We start from the raw sequence: 22887 nt of genomic DNA on the forward strand, positions 1-22887 counted from the left end.
TAAAAGTGATTCATACCACAAAGCATCACATTTGTCCAGGCACCTAGGTTACATAATAACAAAGTAATAAACACTGTGCAACAGTGTTCCTCCCCACACCCCCAGGTCTTCAGGCCTCCCCAAACAGTGCCAGTGGCAGAGTCCTGTAAAGATGCCACGTCTGCAGAGGAGCTCACCACAGCCAAGTCTCTCCAGAATCCTGCCCGGCTTTTGCCTCTCTAAACGTGCATGCGCTCATCGTCATCGTTCGCAAGGGGGACTGTAAGTTCACGGCCAGACAGAATGCCCGGTCAGACTCTGTCTCAATTAACAAAGAAACTTCACATAAAAAGGGCCATGGGACACATGTAATCCCAGCACTGACAGGCTGAGGCAGGAGATCAAGACCAGCCTGGGCTACACAGCAACTGGGATGGAGGAGTGGGATGAGAGGAAAGGTAAGAAAAAGGAAGAGAAGAGAGGGGTAGGTGGAAGAAGGAAGAGAGAGGACAAGGAAGGAAGGGGAGAAGGGAAGAGAAATGCTGATTCAATACTCTACTCTTTGAAAGAGGGGGCTTGTTGCTGTCCAGCAGCAACGTTAAAACAGTGCGTAACTTGGAAATAAGGAGTTAGAAAGAAGAGCAGCAGCAAGAGAGAGAGTTAGGGATATACCTACCCACGTGGAAGGGTAAAAATTAGACGGGAGACATGACTGCTCAGCCATCTTGATTTTTAATGCCCTCCTTTGTTCCCCCCCAACAGGCATATTACCTGGGGCAAAACCACTCCCCCCAAATACGTCAGCATGTCAGTCCAATCAGCGACTTCCTTGTTTCTCTGTGGAGGTAGAGCTTTCGAATGTAACTGGAACCAGGTTGTAGGCGTGGCAAATAGCAGGAGATGGGCAGAGAGGTGTGGCTATCAGAGGCAGGTCTCAAACTAGGAGGGTTACAGAGGCTGACTTTTGCCTAGGGTCGGAGGTTAATTGGAAATACTGTTTTTTCACCGTAGGAAAGCAACTTCTCCAGGAAAGTGGACCAAATGTATCTTGCGGTCTTTCACCGCTCCCCAGTACCTCCAAGAATGAACACAAACACCGGGTTTGATGTGGGAAACCCCAGCATGATACTGTATTTCCAAGCTTACCCGAAAACATCAAGAGTGCCAGCGCCTAACTCCACTGACCCGATGAATAAGGACTGCAGCCATCATGCTTTGTTGTTGGCTTTCGCTCCACTGGGTGACTTACAGGGCAAAGGGCTGAGAATCAACCCAAGAGAATCTGACAAAAACACGAAGCCCCTGAGCATGTTGGGAATGGATGGCAAAGTCAACTGCAGGAAACACTCACTCCTGCCTTCCCCTTCATCTTAAACCCAACCCTCTTACAGACACAGTGATAAGAGGGTCCTCGCTGAGCATGGTGACAGATGACTGACTGTAATCCCAGCACCTGGCAGGCAAAAGCAGGAATAAGGTAAGTTCTAAGCCAACCTGGGCTACATTAGGAGACTCTGTCCCAAAAGAAAAAAAAAAAGACATGCAAATACTGTTTCTCATGCAGAAGCACAGCACAAAAAAGGCAAGTTTCAATGAGAACTCAAACTGGATGAGAAGTCACCATAAAGTCACCATTCCATCAGCCAGGGGACAACATACAGCAGTGATAAAAGTTAATAAACTAGAAATTCCTCAATGAAAAATTGTGAGCATGCGAAATGAAGAAATGGCACCATGTTCCTCGGGCCCTTGACGTAGGTTCACCACTGAGCCAAGTTCCAATGAGGATAGAGGAGCCTGGGCCAGTCACGCTGCTTGGAAGAAGAGATTGGCAGTTGACAGTTACTTTAAACATTAAACATAGGCGTCATAATGCAGCGTTCATACCAGAAAACAAAATTTGACTTTTGTACAGATAATCTGTAAAACCAGGTATGGTGGCACATGCCTGTTTTAGTGGGTAGGTACCGAAGATCAAGAGTTCAAAGCCATCCTCAGCTTCAGAGAGGGTTCAAGGATAGCAGAGACTGTATGAAATCCTATCTCAAAAAGAAAAAAAGAGAAATCTGTGCATGAATGTTCAGCAGAGGTGAATTTTCTACAAGGTTGCTTGCCCACCGAACTCTGCCTACTGCGAACAGTAGGTAGCTGAAAGTGACCTTTGCGTGTGTTACAGATTGTTATTTAATGGTCATCTGTAGTCCCACCATTTCATCCACGATCCAGGAATCCCAGCTGTCTAATTCTATTCAATAAGGAAGGAAATACCCTGTAGCCTTGCCACAACCAATTACTTCCACAATGATGCTCAACTTGCTCTTAGCTATCAAACCTATGGTACCCCAGAGCCTACACTTGTTCCTCAGCTGCTGCTTCAGGGAACAATGTAGAATGCTCAAAGGCCCCTCTGCTGAGCATCACTGCCTTCCCAGAGCTGTCTCTCAGAGACTCACATCACCATGTAAAGTGCTGTGAGCTTCTTCAACTGCAGCAAACCTAATGACTTCTCAGGGGACCTCGCTCTGCGGCGTATTTACAGACAGACAAGGAGAATTCACCAGTTCACATGCAGTAGATTCTGCATTCATAATCAGGACCCCAAACAATGCAACCACCACAACAAAATCTTGCCACCTTCAGTTTCCACTTATGAGTACCATCCTTAAACCTCTCTGGGTTTACATAAATCATGTGCAGGAAGAAACCATTTCAACACCGGCAGTTGAAACTGTCTTGAACTGAAAAGCTTGGTGGAGAATGCAAACCTCCAGTCTGCCCTATGCTCATCCTAGTACTGCATACCCTCTCATGCCTATCTTCCACATTTTACCTTGGTAAAATCATGTCCCCTGCTTCTTGTGATTACACAGATTGGTCTGCACAGTCTGCTAGGCTTTAGTCACGCCTAAGGCCAAGTTACTTGGGTCAAAAAGCAGTTCTCCCAAGACTGTGATCTACTCTTTTATTTATACATCTTTCACAACTGATATGATCTAGGAAGGGGGAAAAAAGATCCAAGGCTAATAAGATACAAATGACAAATTAATGATGCAAATTAAGAGCAACAACAAATCTACATGGTGTTTCCCAAAGATGGTTTCCCAGATGAGAGCATGGAGTGATCTATACTTCGGGGAATTAACCCAGGAGCTTTAACCCAGGCACACTGAGAGCCATCTGACGAGGGGCAGCAGAGATGACAAGGAGTCTCTCCCAATCCCAGCACGCCTCTGGGGTACACACTGAAACTAATCACAGAGTCAGCCCCGAGCGGTCAAAGTACATTTCAAACAACACGTACTCTAAATACAAGCTCTGTTCTTCATCGGATGCTCAACTGGACAGAGAGAGTATTCTATAGCAACTGATCACATGGCGAAGACCAGCTTCCATGGCAAAGTCTCGCTAAATAGTTAACTCTAATTTTAACCAGCTAGCGCTATTTTAACACTGGGCAAGGTTGGCGGCCATTTCACGGTGCTGTGTTCTTTATCACTTTCACCTTTTTTGCCCATAAACTAGATACTGTGGCCGTGTGCAGAATGAAGGCGTATACGGACGTGTTGCAGGTGTGTGGAGATGTCTACATACGCAAGCCCCTTTATAGTGGTGGCAGGGCAGAGTGAATTGACACCAAATCAGTGTTGTTTTTCTCTCCTAAGAGGCAGGCAACCTGGGAAGCCAAGCCAACCCTCCAGTTTTCAGTGTGAGCAAGAATGCAGGCAAAAAGAGCTTACGTATCTACCCTCAAACACTTAGGTTATTATCTTAAAACTGTGAATCAGAAGCTTGGTTAGTGTTTCCATTTGTGTGATCTTATATATAAAACAGTCATCCTTCCCCAAGTTCCCTTGAATCTGCCATGCATTTAAACAATTTTCTTTATTACAATGAGATCGAATCCTATAAATAAAGCTAGAATCTAACGTCAAAATACTTGTGGAAAGAGAGTAAAGGTCTAAAATCCTTTACAAACAAAAGAGGGCTTTAAAGCACAGCTGAAGGAATGCAGGGAGAAGGAAAGAGTCATAGCAGGACCCAGAGACAGAGGCAGCAGGAGGAGCATCCTGGGAGCTTAGCCATGATGCAGAGCAAGCGAGAACCCAAATAGCCACAATGATGAGCACTTCTTTATCATCCAAGACGAGTTCTCAAGACCAGCAAATGGCATGAAAAGACACACAGCCTTGACACCACAGCCCAGCCATTCTGGATAAAAGAAAGGCAATTTCAGCTGTTTTTTTGCTCAGAGCACTGACTTACCCAAACTCAGGGTGGGTGTGTTTGACCTCTCAAGTGTTGGAATTGCAGGGAGGAGACACCACATCCCGTTCGTGCAATACTGAGACAGAACCCAAGGCCTCGTGCATGCTAGGTGAGCACTCTACCAACTAAGTCACAAACTCAACCCAAGAAGATTATTCTAATGATGCGAAAGCCCTGCAGCTTCTTCTCTATCTGGTGATCTTGGCCAGGAGAACAACTTTTTAAGAGTCAAATTTGAACCTACCCTTCAAGCAGATTCATCATAGTTCCCTGCAGGAACGCTAGGTTAACAGAACATTCTCCACTTTAAGGAGCGCTCAGCCCTGATCTTAGGAGACAACCACAGGAGTAAAGGGCCAGGAAACACAAATGCTACAAACCACGAGGTCAGAGATAGGCTACGTGAGGACTAAAAACTACAGAAACCAACAAGAAAGATATCTCCGTATCTAGTGTTAAGTGCTAAGCTGCCTCTCCTTCTCCTTGTCCAGCAAAGCTATAATTTTACTACATTCCTTTCATCAAAACATGATATAACTTCTTTGTTTTGGTTTTTTGTAAAATGATGTACTTTTAACTATCAAGACAGACAAGAATCAGCTCTGGGCACTTTGTTAGTTCATAATGACACGCCACCTGAAAACCCTTCAAAAACTGTCATGTTAGTATACAAAGAATTGCCTCCACCAGAGATCAAGGGTGAGACATAAAACTCAAAAGGAGGAGGCAGAAATCAACCCTATCCAAACTCAATCATATATGTCTCAAGCCGCCATCTGCATCTCTCAAATCTTCGAACAGACCCTCTCAGGGACTGAGTTTCCAAACATCCTGACAGATGTTCGAAGCGGGAGAAGTCTCTGGAAATGATGACATCGATGTGAATTTATATCTTTCAAACCACAGCATCATTCTTTTCTCCCTCTAGCTCTAGTTTCAGGAGCGAAGAAGTTGTGCGCTCGTTTCTAGCCAAGTAATTAGCTGTTTATATGGCTTCATTAGTGCTTCCAATTACACACATTTCTAGCTCCTTTAATAAAGGACTCGACCCCAGTGCTTCTTACTTGAAGAGGCATGATGAAATGAAGAGAGGCCTCCTTCAGTCTGTTAGTCACTGTATTAACAAGCATAGCTGCTGCACCAGGCCACCGAGAAGGCCTGTCACCATGGAGGGGCATCTCATGTTAAGCCCTGGAAATGTAGTAATGGATCAGCCTCCGAAGCACTTGCCTCATAAACCTAGCCCATAAAATTACTCAAACCTGACATAAAATATCCTTAAAGCAAATTACTTCTGTCTGGTTCTAAATTATTTCTGACGGGACATGGGACCTTCAGCAATAAATTTTATTCAAATAAAAATGAACAACATTAAATCGTGATAGCTTTTTTTTTAAAGCTTACACATTACAGTCATTTAGGGCAAACGGAAATTCCTAATTTCATCTATATGGCCCAATACTGATGTAAAGGGATGTTGTACTTATTTTAATCTAATATTTGAAAAAAAAGATGGGATCCAACTGTCAGACTAGCCTTTCACTGCTGTTAGACTGGAGTGAGTGTTAACTGCCATGCACGCTGCAGGAAGTTTGTAAGCGAAGCCTTGACATCATGTCTTAGCTAGGTCACCACTGCTGGACTAAAACGCCATGACAAGAGTGACCTAGGGGGAGAAAGTGTTAATCCAGCTTACAGCTCGCAGGTCCCACCCCATCACTGGGGGATGTTGGGGCAAGAGCTCAAGACAGAAACCTGGAAGAAGGAGCTGAATGAAGCAAAGGCCATGGGGAAGGAACACTACTTACTAGCTTGCTCCTCCTGGCTTGCTCTTGCTCAGGGCTGATGTGGGTTAAGCCCCACCATGTCAGTCATTAATAAAGAAAATGCACCACTGTCTACAGGCCAATCGTATGGAGGTGTTTTCGCAATAGAGGATCCTGCCTGTCAAATGACTATAGCATTTGACAAGTTGACAAAACCAACTACCACAACATCACCTTCCTTTCAATTCCACATCTTGGGTTCCTGCTGAGTGACTCTGATTGGACAGTAGAGTGTAGGGAGATGCTACAAACACAGTCCTTACTCTCCCCACAAAGAGGGGAAAAGCAACTAGAGAAGAGAAAGAAACAAGATGACGTCACTCATTCTCCTTTCTTCTATTATGTCACACTAACTCACCATTAACATGGCTCTTAGCTTGGTGTCCCGAGAGTTAGCTAAAAAGACAACAAAGTGGCTCCAGGCCTTGAATGTAGGGGGACATGAGGAGAGTCCAACTCTACCCCAAGTGAGATAAAGAACCTCATATGGATAAGGTGAGTGAAAGTTCACGGGGAAAGTGAGCCTTCCCATCAGGGACTAATATGAGCACTGGAGGCTCAGCCTTCTCAGGAAGACTTGCACCACCTGAGGATGAATAAAGGAGCCTGCACCCTCCCTGGCCCACTGAGGATGCATCTCAAAGGTGAAGTCTTGCATACACCTTATTAAAAACCATCCCCGCTGGGCATGTTGGGCCCATTTGTCAACCCTGCACTCAGAAGGCTGAATCATGATGATTATAAGTTTGAATCCCACCTGAGTTAAATAATTAGATCTCAGCCAACTTGGGTATAAACAAGACCATCTCAAGAGAACTTCTGAAAATATAAAACCAAAATGAAGAAATTATCGCATTTTAAACACATGAAACTATCACTTAAAATGTAAAATCAAATACTGCATGTTTACATTAACAGTGGACTATATATATACATATATGTGTGTGTATAAGTATATGTACATGTATATACATATATATATATACATGACAGTTGCCCCATTCTATAGATTCTGCATCTGATAAATTCTCATCACTAAGTAAAGATGTAGCTGAAGAGGCAGAAATAATCAGAGACGGTGAACTGGAACCTTCAAATACAATTCAGTGAAAGGATTCACCAGAGCCAGTTCAGGCAACCATTTTTACTAAGGCGGTAATGAGACTGATTAATAGGAGAATGTATACGGATTATGTCCTATGAGACTATTTCCATCTGTGTATCGGAATGTAAAACACTAAAACATGCTTGAGCCCACTGTAAGTCTGAAGAGGTTGTGCGTAAAGTTAAAGATACTTAAAGATTATACGATGTCCCATATGCCCCCTGTGTCAGAATCAGTGATTCATTTAGACACTTTATATTGAAGTGCTGCTCTCAGAACAAAAAGCCAGAAAACCCAACGTAAACAATATTAAGGTAATTGAGATTACTTACCGGTATGTGAACAACTTACAGCTATACCACTAAAGAAAAGAAAAAAAGATCTCTCCCCCACAGCATCTGGTAACTATGTACAAATCCTTGGGGAATCATAGGTTCGTGACCTTCACCCCCTTGGACAGTTTTATTACCAACCTTGGAAGATCAAGAATCAACCTGAAGACCATCTCATCAATGAGGGATCTTCAAAATGAGGTTAACTGACATGTAAAGGACGGCCCTCCTGTGGGCAACTCCATTCCAGACTGCTTTGAAGAGAAAGGTAGCTGAACCATGCCATTCATGTCTCTCTGCTTCCTGACTATAGAGCAATGTGACCAGCTACCCTGCTCCTGCCACCTGACTATAGATACAATGTGACCAGCTACCCTCAGCTCCTGCCACCAAACATTCCCAACCGGAATGGACCATACTCCCTGGAACTGTAAGCCAAAAGAAACCAACCCACCCTCCTATTTTCCTTCCTTCCTTCCTTCCTTCCTTCCTTCCTCCTTTCTTCTTTCAATGGCTTTTGTTAGTTTGTCCCAGGGTTGAGACAAGTAAACCTTACAACAACCAGTAGTCAATAACTGGTTATAAATTCTTGGAGAAGGGTGGCACCCCCTGGTCCCTTACCCTGCTCCATGATGGAAAATTAATGGCCTCATTCTTGTGTTGGGACTCCTGAGGGTACCTGCAGATGCTGACAGCTCAAGAGAACCATGGCTACACCATGCCCAGAAGAAAGCATTCAACAGTGGGAGTAGCACTATAAAATATCTGTGTTAAGTAATCTTCAAGTTTTTCTTTTAGTTTCAAAATAATATCTATCCTCGTCACAAGACCTCCAAAGTATAGAAGGAGAGAGTATCAATATTTTCAAACAGACATTATCCATATGTGAAGCTCTATATAAAACAGCTCAGTAAATTGTACATTTATGAACATGCTAAGGCACTACACAATTAAAGAGGAAAACTCAAGTTTGCTCTAGAAGATTTGGTCAGAACACGATGAAGCCAAGTACTGAGATGAGAATTTGTGTCCAACTCCCTCATTTAACCTTGAGTGAGCTTGCCTGTGTTTTCTTGCAGTAACCAGAAAGAGGGTCTTGAGCAGCCTGCCCCTCTTGGCCTAGCCTTTGTTCATAAGGGCACACAAAGGTGACAAAAACAGCTCAAAGAAGCAATTGGCCTCTAATCTTGAGATATATCAAATGAAGAGCATTTAGGGGCTACAAGATTAAGCTTGGACATGCATCACTTGGGTACAAAGTTTCGAGAAGGTGAGGACAGTCCAGACCAGCTATGTCCCACACAAACCATCTAACATCAGTTTGCAGCTTGCGAGCCACCTTCCCATCAGCTGACTGGCTTCTGCTGTGACAAAAGCAAAGAAAGATTTTTGCTTAATAATGGCATCTGCTCTTGGCCATCCAACTTCATACTCATAAAGAATGGCAGTCGGGAAGGAACAAGGGAGAAAAGAGCCTGAGTCTTCATCGCGCAGGAAGTAGCCGGGAAAACGGACACCAAGCGGCCAAAACTCTCCAGAATGTGGCACACAGGAAGATTTGAAAATTGGAATTCCTCAGAAACCCACAGATTAGTAAATTAATTCAAAACTCGAAGGACAGCAAACTAACAGTTCCCCTTCACAAAAGCTGGACACAGCCCATGATTTTCTCACAAAGATAAATGTTCCTTCCCACACCATTCAAAAGGGCAAGCACTTTAAGGTCACAGTTTAAAGGAATAATGCATAGCCGATGCTGGCCACTTGGCCTTAAATAAGAGACTAAGGGAAGAAGAGGGAGGTAGAGGGGATGTCTAGAAACCTCCATCAGCAGAACCAGTCACCTGACCCAGGCCTTGGCTCCCAGGCCTCTCTGGGCATCTCTGTTACCTGGGGGAGGGTTTTATTTTAACCAAACTCAAATACTATCCAGACAACTTGAATCAGAATCCCTAAATAGTCACTAGGCTACAATGAAAGCTCCTCATGGGACCAACGTGCAGTCAAGGATCAACACCTGTGGGCAGAGAAGGGTAAGGAGGAAGAATGGAAAAGTTGGGGCTCGGAACAGGTGAACTACACTTGAAAAGTCTCAAGTCCACAGACTGTTGACATCACCTCACCAGCTGCCTCAGGGATCCAACCAAGGAGGCTCCCCTGTGCATCCGATGCTGCGTGCAGGCCAGCTAGAGAGCCTCTGCTGTCTGCCCACTGTCCCTATGTGCTGTACAACAGCTGTCTTTAATTTAAAATGGCAACTCAGTTAGGCAACTGGTCTTGTGAGGCAGCTGAGGAAGGGACAGGCTCAGCACTGGCTAGGGAGCTTGCAGCCTTAGCACTAGCTGGGGAGTTTACTGCACACGGCTTTCCCCCATACCCCCTGTTATCAGTCCCCAAATGGAAATACACACTTAAGAGTAAATTATTGCTGGGCGGTGGTGGTGCATGCCTTTAATCTCAGCACTTGGGAGGCAGAGGCAGGTGGATATCTGAGTTCGAGGCTAGCCTGGTCTACAGAGTGAGTTCCAGGACAGCCAGGGCTACACAGAGAAACCCAGCCTCAAAAAACCAAAAAAAAAAAAAAAAGAGTAAATTATTAGTTTGTGGACTTCTGAGGCAGTTGGTTCTTAATTGAATGAGCTGTAAACTCCTGCTAAAGTAATTTCTTACCCCAGGAGATGGACTGATGTGCATACATGCACAATTGCACAAGAGCACACACACAAAAACACACTAATCTCAGCAGGCATGGTGGCTCTCAGCCAACAATGAAGAGGCTAAAGCAGAAGGATTTTTAAGAACTTTGGATTAGCCTGGGCTATATAGTGAATTATGGGCTACAAAACAACAAAGACTCAGTATTAAAAAAATAATAAAAATTAAAAAGCAAATTTCTAACATTTTCAAGTATGAGAAAATTATTTAGTTAAACTTTTTTTTTTTATTTCACGAGGTGTGATAATGCATGCCTTTAATCCTAGCACTTGGGAGGCAGAGGCAGATGGATCTCCATGAGTTGGAAGCCAGTCTGGTCTGTAAAGAGAGTTCCGGGATAGCCACGACTATTACACAGAGAAACCCTGTCTTAAAAAAAAATATTTCCCTAAGTTAGGAAAGATTTGTAAAGGCATTTTGTTACATTAAAGTATGATGGTTTATATTGCTTTCACTGTACGAACAAACATTTAATGTAACATGTACCCTGTGACTGAGCCCTATGACCTTTGTTAGGCAGAGTTGAAGCAGGTCAGTAGCTAAGCAACCAGCCCAGCGTCACACGTCATACGTCACACGTCATACGTCACACGTCACATGGTAAGGAAGGATGAGCTCAGGATGCAGACCCGTCTGACATTGCATAGTGACTGAGCGTTATTTAAAAGGCAAACAAACAAAATCTCCATCTATCTGCCACGTACCAAATCACTCCAAAACTTAATGGCTTAAAACAGCACCTATGAGAATCAAGAATCCAGGACCCGCTGGTTAAACTTCTGCTTCTGGCTCAGCAGGTGCCGGAAGGCAGGTCTCTGGCTGAAGGATCAGATCCCACATAGGTACCACCCGGGTGCTGGAAAGAGGCTCAGTTCATCACCTCCAGGGCCTTACAGCAGGTCAACTGCCCTTCCACAGAGCGTGAGTTACAAGACAGAGAGCTTAGAAAGGAGAACCTCATCACGCCTTCTCATGGGCTGTCGCCAAAGCACTAAAGCCCAGCCGTCCTCAAGGGCAGCGGGATTTGTGTTCAGGGCCAGAAAGGAGAAGTGTGAAGAAACTGCTGTGGACATAGTTTTAATGGCCAAGGTGTTCTAAGTGGTGGAGTAGACTTCTCATCAATAGAATCCACAAGAAATAACTCCAAGATGTTCCCGCACACACAAAATAAGCAGCCTGAGATAGCACTTACAAAGGGCCAGGACCATCTGCTTTCAAGACGAAAGGAAGCCTTTTGAATAATAATAGTTGTTGTTATTGTTATTTGAATAATAGTATTGTTAATTCTATTAATATTTTAATTTGTTAATGTTTTAAATATTCATTAAAATTAACAATTATGATAGGGTTGATTTGAATTAATGTAATACTAATCTTAATTATTAGCATGATATTAATTTGTGTTATAATGATAATCAAATTATTATTATTCAAAATACAAGCAACCATGGAGAGCTCCCACCCCTTTTTTCTTTCCTAGGCCTCTCTGTCCCCAGCAGGTAATGAAAGAGGAGGGCTACTGACCTCAGGAAGAATAGCCCCGTCATGGGAGGGTCTTCAGAGCTTGAATTTTCTTTCTTTTGCTTAAGATCCTCTCAATGTGCTTAACTACAGATTAAAAATTCAGTCCAACTAATCTGAGAATTAACAAAATAATATGGTCAATTTAAATTAAGTTCACAGATTTGAAGGAAATATCTACAGGCATCCAACCATGGGGTTCAGTGTGGCTCATCCATAGCCTCGGGCACTGCTCACTCAGTCAGGCCCCTTCTGGGAAGAAGTTAATAGAAGCCTATCCTAAAACAAGAGAAAATAAAATAAAATGAAATAAGCGTCTGACAGAAGCACCTTGATCAGAGTCAGACAGAAATGAGTTTAACCCCACATTATACAGCCTTCATTCAATAATTGTGTGTGCAAGTCCCACGTGCAGAGTGTAAGGGGGACCCCCCTAGAGGTGGGACGTGAGCAGAAATCTGGGAGGTAATTCTGGGAGAAGAATGTTCTAGGTGGAAGGAATGGCAACCATTAAGCCCTGAGGCGGAAACCTTAGTTAGCTTTCCATTGCTGTGATAAAACACCTCAGCCAAAAGCCACTTGAAAGAAATAAAGGCTTTTTACTTCAGGTTACAACCCTCAGGTCACACTCCATGGCTGAGGAAAGTCAGGGCAGGACGCAAGGAAGGAACCTGGCTGCAGGAAGTGAACCAAGCAGAGGTCACGGAGGAGCACTGCTTACTGGCTTACAGGCTGAACGTTCGAGACACAAACTTCATTCCTGACAATTTGGTGACTGTCTCTCTAAAAAAAATGTACACTCCTAAACAACACTGCTGTGACCTGTTTGCCTCCAGTAGCTTGTATCCCGCAGTGACCAGCTGCGCTAGTGATAACTGGGTACATGAGCCATCCTGAGGAGTAAGCCTGAGCACCCAAGCGGGACTCTAATGGTAAACAGCCACCGTGGTGTGAGGAGACAAACAGCTGAATTCTGGATCCATCGCCCTCTCCACACCAAACATCCAGTTGCCTGTGACCCCTGCCTAACCCCCCTCACACCACCACCCCAATACATACCCTGAGATCGCAGCACCTCACAGCACCTGGCTCTTTCTTTTCCAAGCTGACTGCAGTCCAGCCAGGCTAGGTTCCTCTGTTTCTGTTTCAGGTTCTCGAGGTCTTTGCACGAGCTGTTTCCTCTCTCTTAGCACTTCCTAAGAAATATTTCAATGTTCCATCCATCGGATTGCTCCCATACACGCCTGTCTCCTCCAGCAGTATTTCCTCCGTAAACCCAGGTGACCACTCCCCCCATCACCTAGAAGGCCCTAGGCTCCATGCTGGCAAGGACTTTATTATCTACTAATGGCTACATCCAGGACCTGGCCTAGGCCCAGAAGCCCACAGGCTCTTAAAATCTATCTGTCCCATGAATGCTATCTGTCCTTTACAATCTTTTCCCCTCTGCCCTCTGCCACCAGTGAAACCTAGCTCACATCTTACACTACTTTCCCAGACTCCGGGCTTTCCAAGTTCCAGTCACCTGGAGTGTGAGCTCCACACAAGACTCCACAGGTTAAAAGAAAATGACAGATGAGCTGGACATGGGGGAAATCACCATTTCTATCAGGCATAGAAACCTAAGATGCAGGAGAAGAACGCCTTGAGGACCAAAGAGACCATTGAACAGGAAAAGTGGAGTGTAATTTCCTAAAAAGCCTAGACTGGAGGATCTGTCCGCCCCAGCCCAGCTCACCCCATGATCTCTGAGAAACCCCTCGTGATGTAGAAGAGCCACCCACAAGACGAACAAGAACCACACACTGCACTGTGAACCCAAGACTCTGCAACAGCAATGCCACTGGCCCACAAGTCTTTGAAGGGGCATACACACACACACACACACACACACACACACACACACATCCTGCTGCCACTAATTGGACTGCCAAATTTTACCACTTGGCCCTAGGATATTAACTTGTATGACTGATGAAAATAAAAAAAAAAAAAACCTCATGGCAAAAATAATAACAACAGTAAAAATAACTCTTTACTCAGTAACTAAAACTTTATAGGAAATACTTTTGAACTTTTAGGAAAAAGATTTATTTTTATATGTATTTGAGTGTTTTGCCTGAGTGTGTGTATATGTAGCAGGTGTGCAGTACCAGAAGAGGGCACTGGATCTTCTGAGTTATTGATGGTTCATGTGGGTTCTGGGAATCCTCCCTAGGCCTTCTGCCAGAAGAGCATCCTCTTACCCACTGAGCCATCACTCCAGCTCCAGAATGAGTAAGGATTTTAAAACATCATCCCTGCATGAAAGGACATAACCATAAATACCAGAACCTTGTGATAGCAAATACACACACATGCCAATTGTGTAGTCTCTCCTGCTGCCCGGGAGCTTTAATTGGTGTGGTGTAAAGTCTCTTAACATTATAAAAACAACTGCATAAACAACTGTGCTTTTATTCCTCTCTCTGCCTACAAAAGTAATCGAAGCCAGGCAATGGTAGCGCATGCCTTTAATCTTGGGAGGCAGAGGCAGGTGGATTTCTGAGTTCAAGGCCAGCCTGATCTACAGAGTGAGTTCCAGGACAGCCAGGGCTACATAGAGAAACCCTGTCTCGAAAAACAAAACAAACAAACAAACAAACAAAAAAAGTAATCAAGAGCCAGGATGGTGGTGGATGCCTGTCATCCCAGCACTTGGGAGTGGAGACATGAGGACCAGGGGCTCACAGCATCCTCAGCTACACACAGAATTCAAGGCTGTCGATGTTTAACCATACTTCAGGCCAGGTCCACTCGTGGAACCCATACTTGACACTGTCAACAAGGCCAAGAGTCTGTAACTGGTTAGGTCATGAGGCCTACAGAACACACAACTACTGTTCTGCCAAAAGGGGAAAAAGCAGATCCTAATGATTACTGCCTCAATGCCTGGCTCAGTCTTCATCCCGCAGAGGCAGCTTCTTACACACATCATTCAGGGAGCCATGGAGCTGGCCTGGCCTAGCTGGCCTGAGAGGCAGGTGTCATAGGTTTTGTAAGTTGGGGTCCATGTAACCTGTATAGCTTGCAAACGTCATTGTATTCTGGCAACTACTGTATTCATCCTGGCCACTGCCATTATATTCTGCTTCTGATAAAGGTATAGAGTCTGATTGCTCTCAAAATGGTTACAGCCTCAGTTCTGTTGTGGCCCCTCCAACCTGGCCTGATTTCATTCCTCTCAGCCATATCAGGTCACCTTGGCCTGGTAAATAAGAGCAGGCAGGTACTCAGTAGATGGCAATGAACACAGAGACCCACAACTGTGCAGTGAACAGAGAGTAAGTGACTTCAGAGTGCCTGGCCCTAAATGTGTGTCTATTTCACAAGGCATCTCCTCAGAAGAGGAGGCTGAAAGATGGCAAGAGCCAGAGGTGGCACATGACTCCAAGGAAGCCATGTTTTCTGAACACAACAGGGAAGAAGCACATGTGCACCCACCCCACTGTGACTGAGACAGCATCCGCAGGACCTACCCAAGCACAAACCAAACCACAATCTCAGCAGGGAGGACAGATGGTGAGCGCGCAGTCCCACCCCTAGCAAAGGAGCTACTGGCCTTTGACAGCTGCTGGAGGAGAGAGAGTCGATTCTCTTTAATGGTGTGACACCTGGTATATCGACCATCCTCCCTGGGAAGGCCCCATGCCTAGGAGCACTTGGCCAATGGGAAGTAATGGGGGTTGGAAGCAGTAGGGAGAATCTGACATAGGGCTGACGGAGGGGTATGCATGTGATCGGAAATCTACTGCATGAAATCTTGAAGAAATTAATAAATGCATTATTTTTTAATCTTTCTTAAGAAAATATGGAATTGTGAATGAGGAAGTTTAAGAACCCCTGGTCTACAGTGGTGGTGTGCTATGTGTGGTGTTGGGGAGTGACCCAAGGTCTCACAAATCCTAACACTCAGCTAAGCTCCCAAGCCTCCTAATTTTGAACACTTTTAGAGGAGCACCCATAGAAAATATAGCAACTATGCATGTCTAATAGGCTATAGATCCTATTCAAGGCAGGAAATTTTATTAAACATGGAGGATTGGGTACATTTTAGTCACTTTAATATCCAATCTCAGGCACAAGGCACACAACTATCTAACCACTCGAAGGAATAAAGTCTACCTGTGAAGCCAAAAATGATGTGTGCCTATCTCTGTTGTACACCAAGAAACCACAGGGCCTTTGTCAAGATCCTGGCTCTGACCCATTCAGCAGTTACCAGTGGGAAAGCCCACATGGAGGCAAACTATAAGCCACTTATCATATGAAATCGCCTCTCTCACCAGTAAAAAAATAAAAAAAAAATCCCTGCAGCTTCTTCTATTCCTTCTATGATACCAATGGTAATCAGCTTACAATAGTAATTCTCAGGCGGGCTGAGGTGTCTTGTGGTGAATGAGCACATCTGTTCTTGGGAGCTCTAATTTTCAGCCTTGAAGGAAAGGAAACCCTGTCCCACGACATAAATACTGCTCATCTTTTGAAAACAATAATGTAAAAGAAAATAAAGAGTTTTTCTAGAAAGCAGTTAGCTGTTTATCCTTAAACATGACTCACCCAAATACCTAATATATTTAAACATCAGGTCACTTTCCTTTCTCCTCTGGCTCACAAGAGAAGCAAGAAATCGAAAGAAAACTCAAGGTTTTATAATCTGATAATACACAGGGGGGCCTTGGGTTTCTCCGGCATCAGCCACAAAGGAATCTGTCAACCCAAGAGAATTGATCTGCTGTCAGCTGGGGTCTGGTTTTCTTTATAACCGTCCCCTGGATGTGGCCATTATGCCTGTGTCAATACTGATGTTTCTATGACACTCTCACAGCCTGCTCCTCCTGCTGTACATAACAGCTTCCAGGCAGCCTATGGGAAAGGTCTTCATGGTGTATTGTGCAAATATTCTAAAAGAAATTATTTATCAAAGTTCTTGTAATCCTCAAAAAAAAAAAGATTAACATTATTACAAGGGCTAAATTTTAACTTAATGATATCCTAAATTAAATTAACAAAAGAACAGTTTTCACATTCACGAACACTGGCACATACATATTCTCAGCACATACATGTAACACATGCAGGTATACACACACACACACATACATGAAAAGGGGGAAGTGGTTGTTATTTTCTAAATTGCCTCCAACTCAACAAATCAGCTTAACCATTCAGCAAATGCAAATAACAAGGAAGCCTTTTGCAAAACCTTAACCTACTGTTTAGAATTGTCCGAAGACATTATAAATCCCAATTTCTTAATTTAACACAGAACACTACATGGCTACATAACAATAGCAACTAACTTCCATCTGGTCGAGTCTCTTTGTTTACTGGCAGCCACACTCTTACAATGTGTTATCTCCTTCAGCATTCACAGGAATAAAAAGTAGATGACATTACCAACTTCACCCTGCTGACTAAGATAAAACTCAGGTACAGACGTAAACAGCTTGCCAGAGGCCACTATTGGGTGAAGAGCAGGGCAGCCATGAACACTGCAGCACTCGACAACCGAGCACGTTTTCCAGCCATTTCCACCTCTAAACCTCCCGATACGTGTGACATTACTGGGACAATCTCAGCAGACATTTTATTTTTTTAAACGGAGTAAGGGAGACACCTTGAATGATTTTCCCAAAATACGTAATGAAGGAAGAAGAGAAACTCAGATCTATCTGTCTTCCCCTCCCACCAAAGAAGCTGCATTTTGCATTCAAGAAAAGCATTTCCATCATGCATTGATGAGAGGGTTACTTAATACATAATTCTAGGCTTAAGATCCAAGTTACTAAGAATTACTCATCCCTGGCATCCGATGCAGAACCTGGCAATCTGATAAACAGCCAATACTCGGGTCTTTCTCCACCAAACTGCTCTCTCTGTTTATGTTCCTATTGCTCTATCCTGGACAGCCTTCGGAGACACGAGGCCAGTCACACAGTCATCACTTTCAGGCATCCCAAATCAACAGCTTCTCCCTAATAAAAAAGTCCAAAACTATAGAAAAGCCGAAGGCCTTGTCTTTAATGCCAAGACTCACTTGAGGACTCTCCATCTTGTGATCCATCTGTGAGATAGTGACTCCTGCCTTTGCTCTTCAACACCTTCTCGCGTCGAGGTTGGCTAGTGTTGCTGTAGTGGTTCAAATGAGGCTTGAGTACCTGGGCCTCAGTGGATGGAACTGTTTGGGAAGGACTAGGAGGGATGATCTCATTGGAGAAGGTGTGTCACTCAGGGAGGGTTTCACATTTCAGTAGACTCAGGTCATTCCCCACGTGTTCTCTGCTTCCTGTTCATGGATCAGTACATGAGACCTCGGCTGCTGCTCCAACACTATGCCTACCTCTTGCCAGGATCCCCACCCCAGTAGTAATAGACCCCTACCCTTCTGAAACCATAAGCCAAATTAAACACTTTCTTTCATGACCTTAGATGCAAATGCTCTTAACAAAATATTTGCAAACCAAATTTCAGTAACGCATTAAAAAGATTATATATTATGACCACGTGGGCTTCAACCCAATAAGGTAAGGTGGGTTCATCTTACACAAATCAGTAAATATAACATATTCTTAGGTTTTTATTGCAGTGAAGAGACACCATGAACAAGACAACTCTTATAAAGGCAAGTATTTAACTGAGGCTGTCCTACAGTTTCAGAGGTTCAGTCCATGTTGGCATGGCTAGAGGGATAAGAATTCTACATCTTGTACTGAAGACAGCAGGAGGAATCTGTCCCACCAGCAGGAGACTCTCTTCTGCACCAGGCAGAGCTTACCCATAGCAACCCTCAAAGCCAACTCACACAGTGACACACTTCCTCCAACAAGGCCACATCTACTCCAACAATGCTATAACCCCCAAATAGTGCCACTCCCTGTGGCCAAGCATTCAAACACAGGAGTCTAAACAAACTCCAGGACTGAAGCCACACTTAATGATTTCAATAGATGCAAAAAAAAAAAAAAAAAACATTTGACAACATTGAATGTGCCTTCATGATAAATGTGTTAGGAAATTTAGGAATAGGTAGAGTGTATCTCAAAATAATAGAGGCTATACTAACCAAGCATAGCCAACAATATATCAAATGGAGACAAACTGAGAGCAACTCTTCTAAAATTAGGATCGATACAAGACTGTCCACTCCCCATCTCTTCTTAAGCATATAGCTAAAAGTCTTAGCTATAAGAATTAGACAAGAAAAAGATGTAAAGGTAAACCAATAGGAAGGGAAGAAGTCAAACACCCCAATTTGCAGATGATGTAATTATTTTCTTAAAAGACCCTACTAAGTCTATTAGAAAACTCCCAGACCTAATCAACACTTTTTTTCTAAAGCCCCATTGTCTATTAACCCCACTATGACATACAAGAAACAATTTCCTATAATACTGTCTATACAACTGGAATCTCCCACACAAAGTGTCCTGTGTGTATCTGCTATTGATTCATAACTGAATGCTGTCCCTCCACCTAGTACTTAAACATCGTGTGCGCAGAAGTCTCCCTCTTATTCTGTTATCACCAACAGAAACCCCGGTGCTACTAGGCATACAATTAGCTCTGAATAAATTCCAATTCAGCTGAGTTCACAAAGTTGTTACAGACACACAGCATTGTTCCAGACCCCCAATCACTCTCACACTCAAGACCTGTTCAAATAACTAACTATTCGAGAACAGATTTTTTAAAGTTTCTTAAAGAAAAAAAAATGACTTTTTGAGAAATTCAAGGGAATTCTGCTTATCCTCCAAGTACCCTTGTAAACAGCAACTACGTGGGAAAAATAATCTAAAATAATTACAGTGATAGCAAAGAATCTAAAATAATCACAGTGATAGCAAAGTAATGGCTGTAAGGGAAACATCCATCAGCCTGCCTGAACCTTCCGACAAGACCATTCTACCTTTGTTTCCTCTCTGCACCTCCTCTCAGAGGATAAGATTGGTCACTGTCAGCAGGGTGTGGTGGTGCACATCTTTAATCCCAGTACTTGGGAAGGAGAAGCAGGCAGATATCTGTGAGTTCAAGGCCACCCTGGTCTACAAAGCAAGTCCAATACAACCAGGGCTCTGTCTCAAAAAAAAACAAAACAAAAAAAAGAAAGATCACTAACCAGTTTTTACTTTTTCCTCCTACAGAGAGTCAACACGGAGCTGTAGGGGTTCAAGGAAAAGCACAAAGGCTTTAAAAATAAAGACCAATGAAAAAGTTCATGCAACATTGCTCTAAAACTATGCCATGAAATAAATTATCCTTGACTTCTCAAATAAGATTTTTTTTAAAGGACGAACATAGTTGACCTGCATGGCAATGACACCATTCTGAAGAGAAATCCCACAGAGTAATTTCTTATGTCAATTTAAAAGGAGGAAACCTCACTAGGAAGAGGCCCACAAATCCAAATACCCACACTACACAGGGAACCAGGACAAGCCATAGATCGAAGACCTTATCTGACAGAAGTAGCTGAAGGGCTTGGGAATACAGGAGATAGGCAGGGCAGAGAACCTAAATGGTTTTGATAAATTCCAGCCCTCTGCCTTCTGTGATCAGCTCTCCATCTTTCCTTTCTTCCATTCTGCAAGCAGGAAGAGGGTCGGGGGTGGGGGATGCACCAAGGCAAGAACGAAGGGGAGGGAATCGACACAGGTCTAGACCCACAATCTGAGCCCTGCTCCTCACCTGCAGAATGTGACCTACCACTCTAAGTGAAATCCAGTCTGTTACAATTTAGGCCCCCTTCTCCACTCTCCCTTCTGCCCTTTCTGGAAGGCTTTCTGGAGCCAAATGAAGTGAGGATGGGTGAGTGTGTGCAGAGGGGCACACGGTTGAATTATTGATCAGCTGAATGAGGGGCTATCACAAGCAACAACAAGCAGAAAATGAGGTTGCAGGAATGGTTTTGAGGCTGTGGCACTATCTAGATTCTGGGCTCTTGACGCTCTCTCTCTTTACAAAGGAGATTGCTGTATCTGTGGACTTTAAAAATGTATGATCTAGACAAATCCATAAAAGCTCAAACCATGCCAGTTCCAAGACCATTAGGATTTACTACGTACGATTTCCCTCAGTCCCAGGAGATCTAAGACTGACTCCGCAAAGCCATGGCGGCTCCCCGGGTTTTAACCTGCAACCCTGCTAGAAATCCCTCAAGTTCAGGGCTGAAAATGATGCTGAGAAATAGAAACCCGTGTTCACAAAGAGTCTTCTAGCCATCTACATCATCTCATTGGGGGGAAAAGCACACCTCACCTTGCTTAGAACAAGTCACGGGCAATTTCTAATATTCTTCACTTGTCAAAATTGCCGAAGAAAAATACTTCATAAAATACATACAAATCGGTCTCTCCAGTCCTCCTCCAAGTGACTTACAGAAAAGGATCAAAGGCAGATCCTTCACAGAATGTAAAGAGCAATACCCAGGGCTGCACAGAAAAGCGCGGGAAATTTCATGCACTAATGGGACCAAGCCTGAAAGAGTCCCCTGGCTAACATTGGCTGTGGCCTCAGGCATCAGGTGTCTCTACCTTGAGGATTTGGGGGGGGGGGGGCGCGGATGGACAGAAGGACAGACCGCCAGACAGACAGAAAATAGCACTGCACCCAGGAAGCTGACAAGAATCAGTTTCTCAAAATAGGCATGACGTGGCACACCAGTAATCCCAGCACTTGGGATTGTAGACACAGGAGGATTTCCTCAAGTTCAAGAGTCTATATAGTAAGTTCTAGGCCACCCAAGGCTTGTCTCAAAAATTAAGTGTTTAAATATCATGTTTGTTTTTCCTAGTGACACGCACCCAGCTCACCAAGGAACTAAAAAAATAAATAAGAGACCAGAAGAACAGAGCCAAGAGCTCAGGAAAATCTTCATAGTTATGTCAACAGTTGTTTGTGCTTTTTTATAGTGGTGGCAAGACAATTCAAAAGGGGGAGGAAATCTCAGCAGACAGTTCTGAGACAATATAGTCTCATCTAAAAGTACAGAAAACAGATCACAGACATTAGACTTAAAAAACTTTAACAGAGCCAGGCGGTGGTGGCTCACGCCTTTAGTCCCAGCACTTGGGAGGCAGAGGCAGGCGGATTTCTGAGTTCGAGGTCAGCCTTGTCTACAGAGTGAGTTCCAGGACAGCCAAGGCTACACAGAGAAACCCTGTCTCGAAAAAAAAAAAAAAAAAACTTTAACAGAAACACAGAAGTACATTCCATCCCTTGCGTTAAGCAATGGTTGCTTAAACAGAATGAATATAAACAGCAGGAGCCACACACACACACACAAAAACATAAATTGTATTATCAAAAGTATTTTATAAAATTATGTTTGAAAAGATCCACTCAAGAAAGTAAAAAAGGATCCCCCCAGAATCGCAGTGTATGCCCGCAAATCAAGTCTCTAGTAAGACGTGTACATACTTTAAAGCTCATAATAATAAGGGACAAATAGCCCAGTTTATAAAATGTACAAAGAAGACCAATAGACTTTTCACTAAAGAAGATATGCAGGTGGATAATAAACAGGAGAAGAGATGCTGAACTCACCAGTCACAGGAAAAAGGGCAGATCAAAACAACTTCGAGAGCCAGGCAAGAGAGTTCAACAGGTAAAGGAGCTTGTGGCCAAGCCTGTGACCTGAATTCAGTCTGTGGGACCCACAGCAGAAAGAGAGCAGATTCCCAGAAGTTCTTCTCAGATCTCCACACATGGACCATGGCATGCACACACAATATATACACACAATACAACAACAATAAATAAATACAATTTTTAAAAACCTTAAGTGTAAGATACCTCTTAGTACCCACTAGGATTGTAATTTTTAAAAAAAGGCAGATAATAAAAAGTTGTCAGAAGGATGAGGGGAGACTGGGTTTCACGGACGCAAGCCCTTACGGACCTGATGCAGACATTACGGAAGCAGCCCGTACTTCCGAATGCTGTTAAACCTCCACTCTTGGACATATATGAAGGCAACATTAAGATATAAATCGATGCAAACATTTGAGTATGAATCATCACAACAGCAACATTTATACTAGCCAAAGGTGAACCCAAGCCAAAAGCCCATCAACCAGAAAAAGGATGAGGAAGATATAGTATA

At 43.6% G+C, this 22887-nt stretch overlaps 1 protein-coding gene and 1 pseudogene across 3 annotated transcripts in view; one reads left to right on the top strand and one right to left on the bottom strand.

Annotated features, from left to right (window-relative positions):
* Epb41l4a (erythrocyte membrane protein band 4.1 like 4A) overlaps positions 1-22887 on the bottom strand; it is a 208049-nt gene that overhangs the window by 172805 nt on the left and 12357 nt on the right. The gene's annotated exons all lie outside the window — the stretch shown is intronic.
* On the top strand, positions 13313-13440 carry LOC116086964 (annotated as a pseudogene).

The sequence above is a fragment of the Mastomys coucha genome, unplaced genomic scaffold (genome assembly GCF_008632895.1).
Source record: "Mastomys coucha isolate ucsf_1 unplaced genomic scaffold, UCSF_Mcou_1 pScaffold13, whole genome shotgun sequence".
Classification (NCBI taxonomy): Eukaryota; Metazoa; Chordata; class Mammalia; order Rodentia; family Muridae; genus Mastomys; species Mastomys coucha.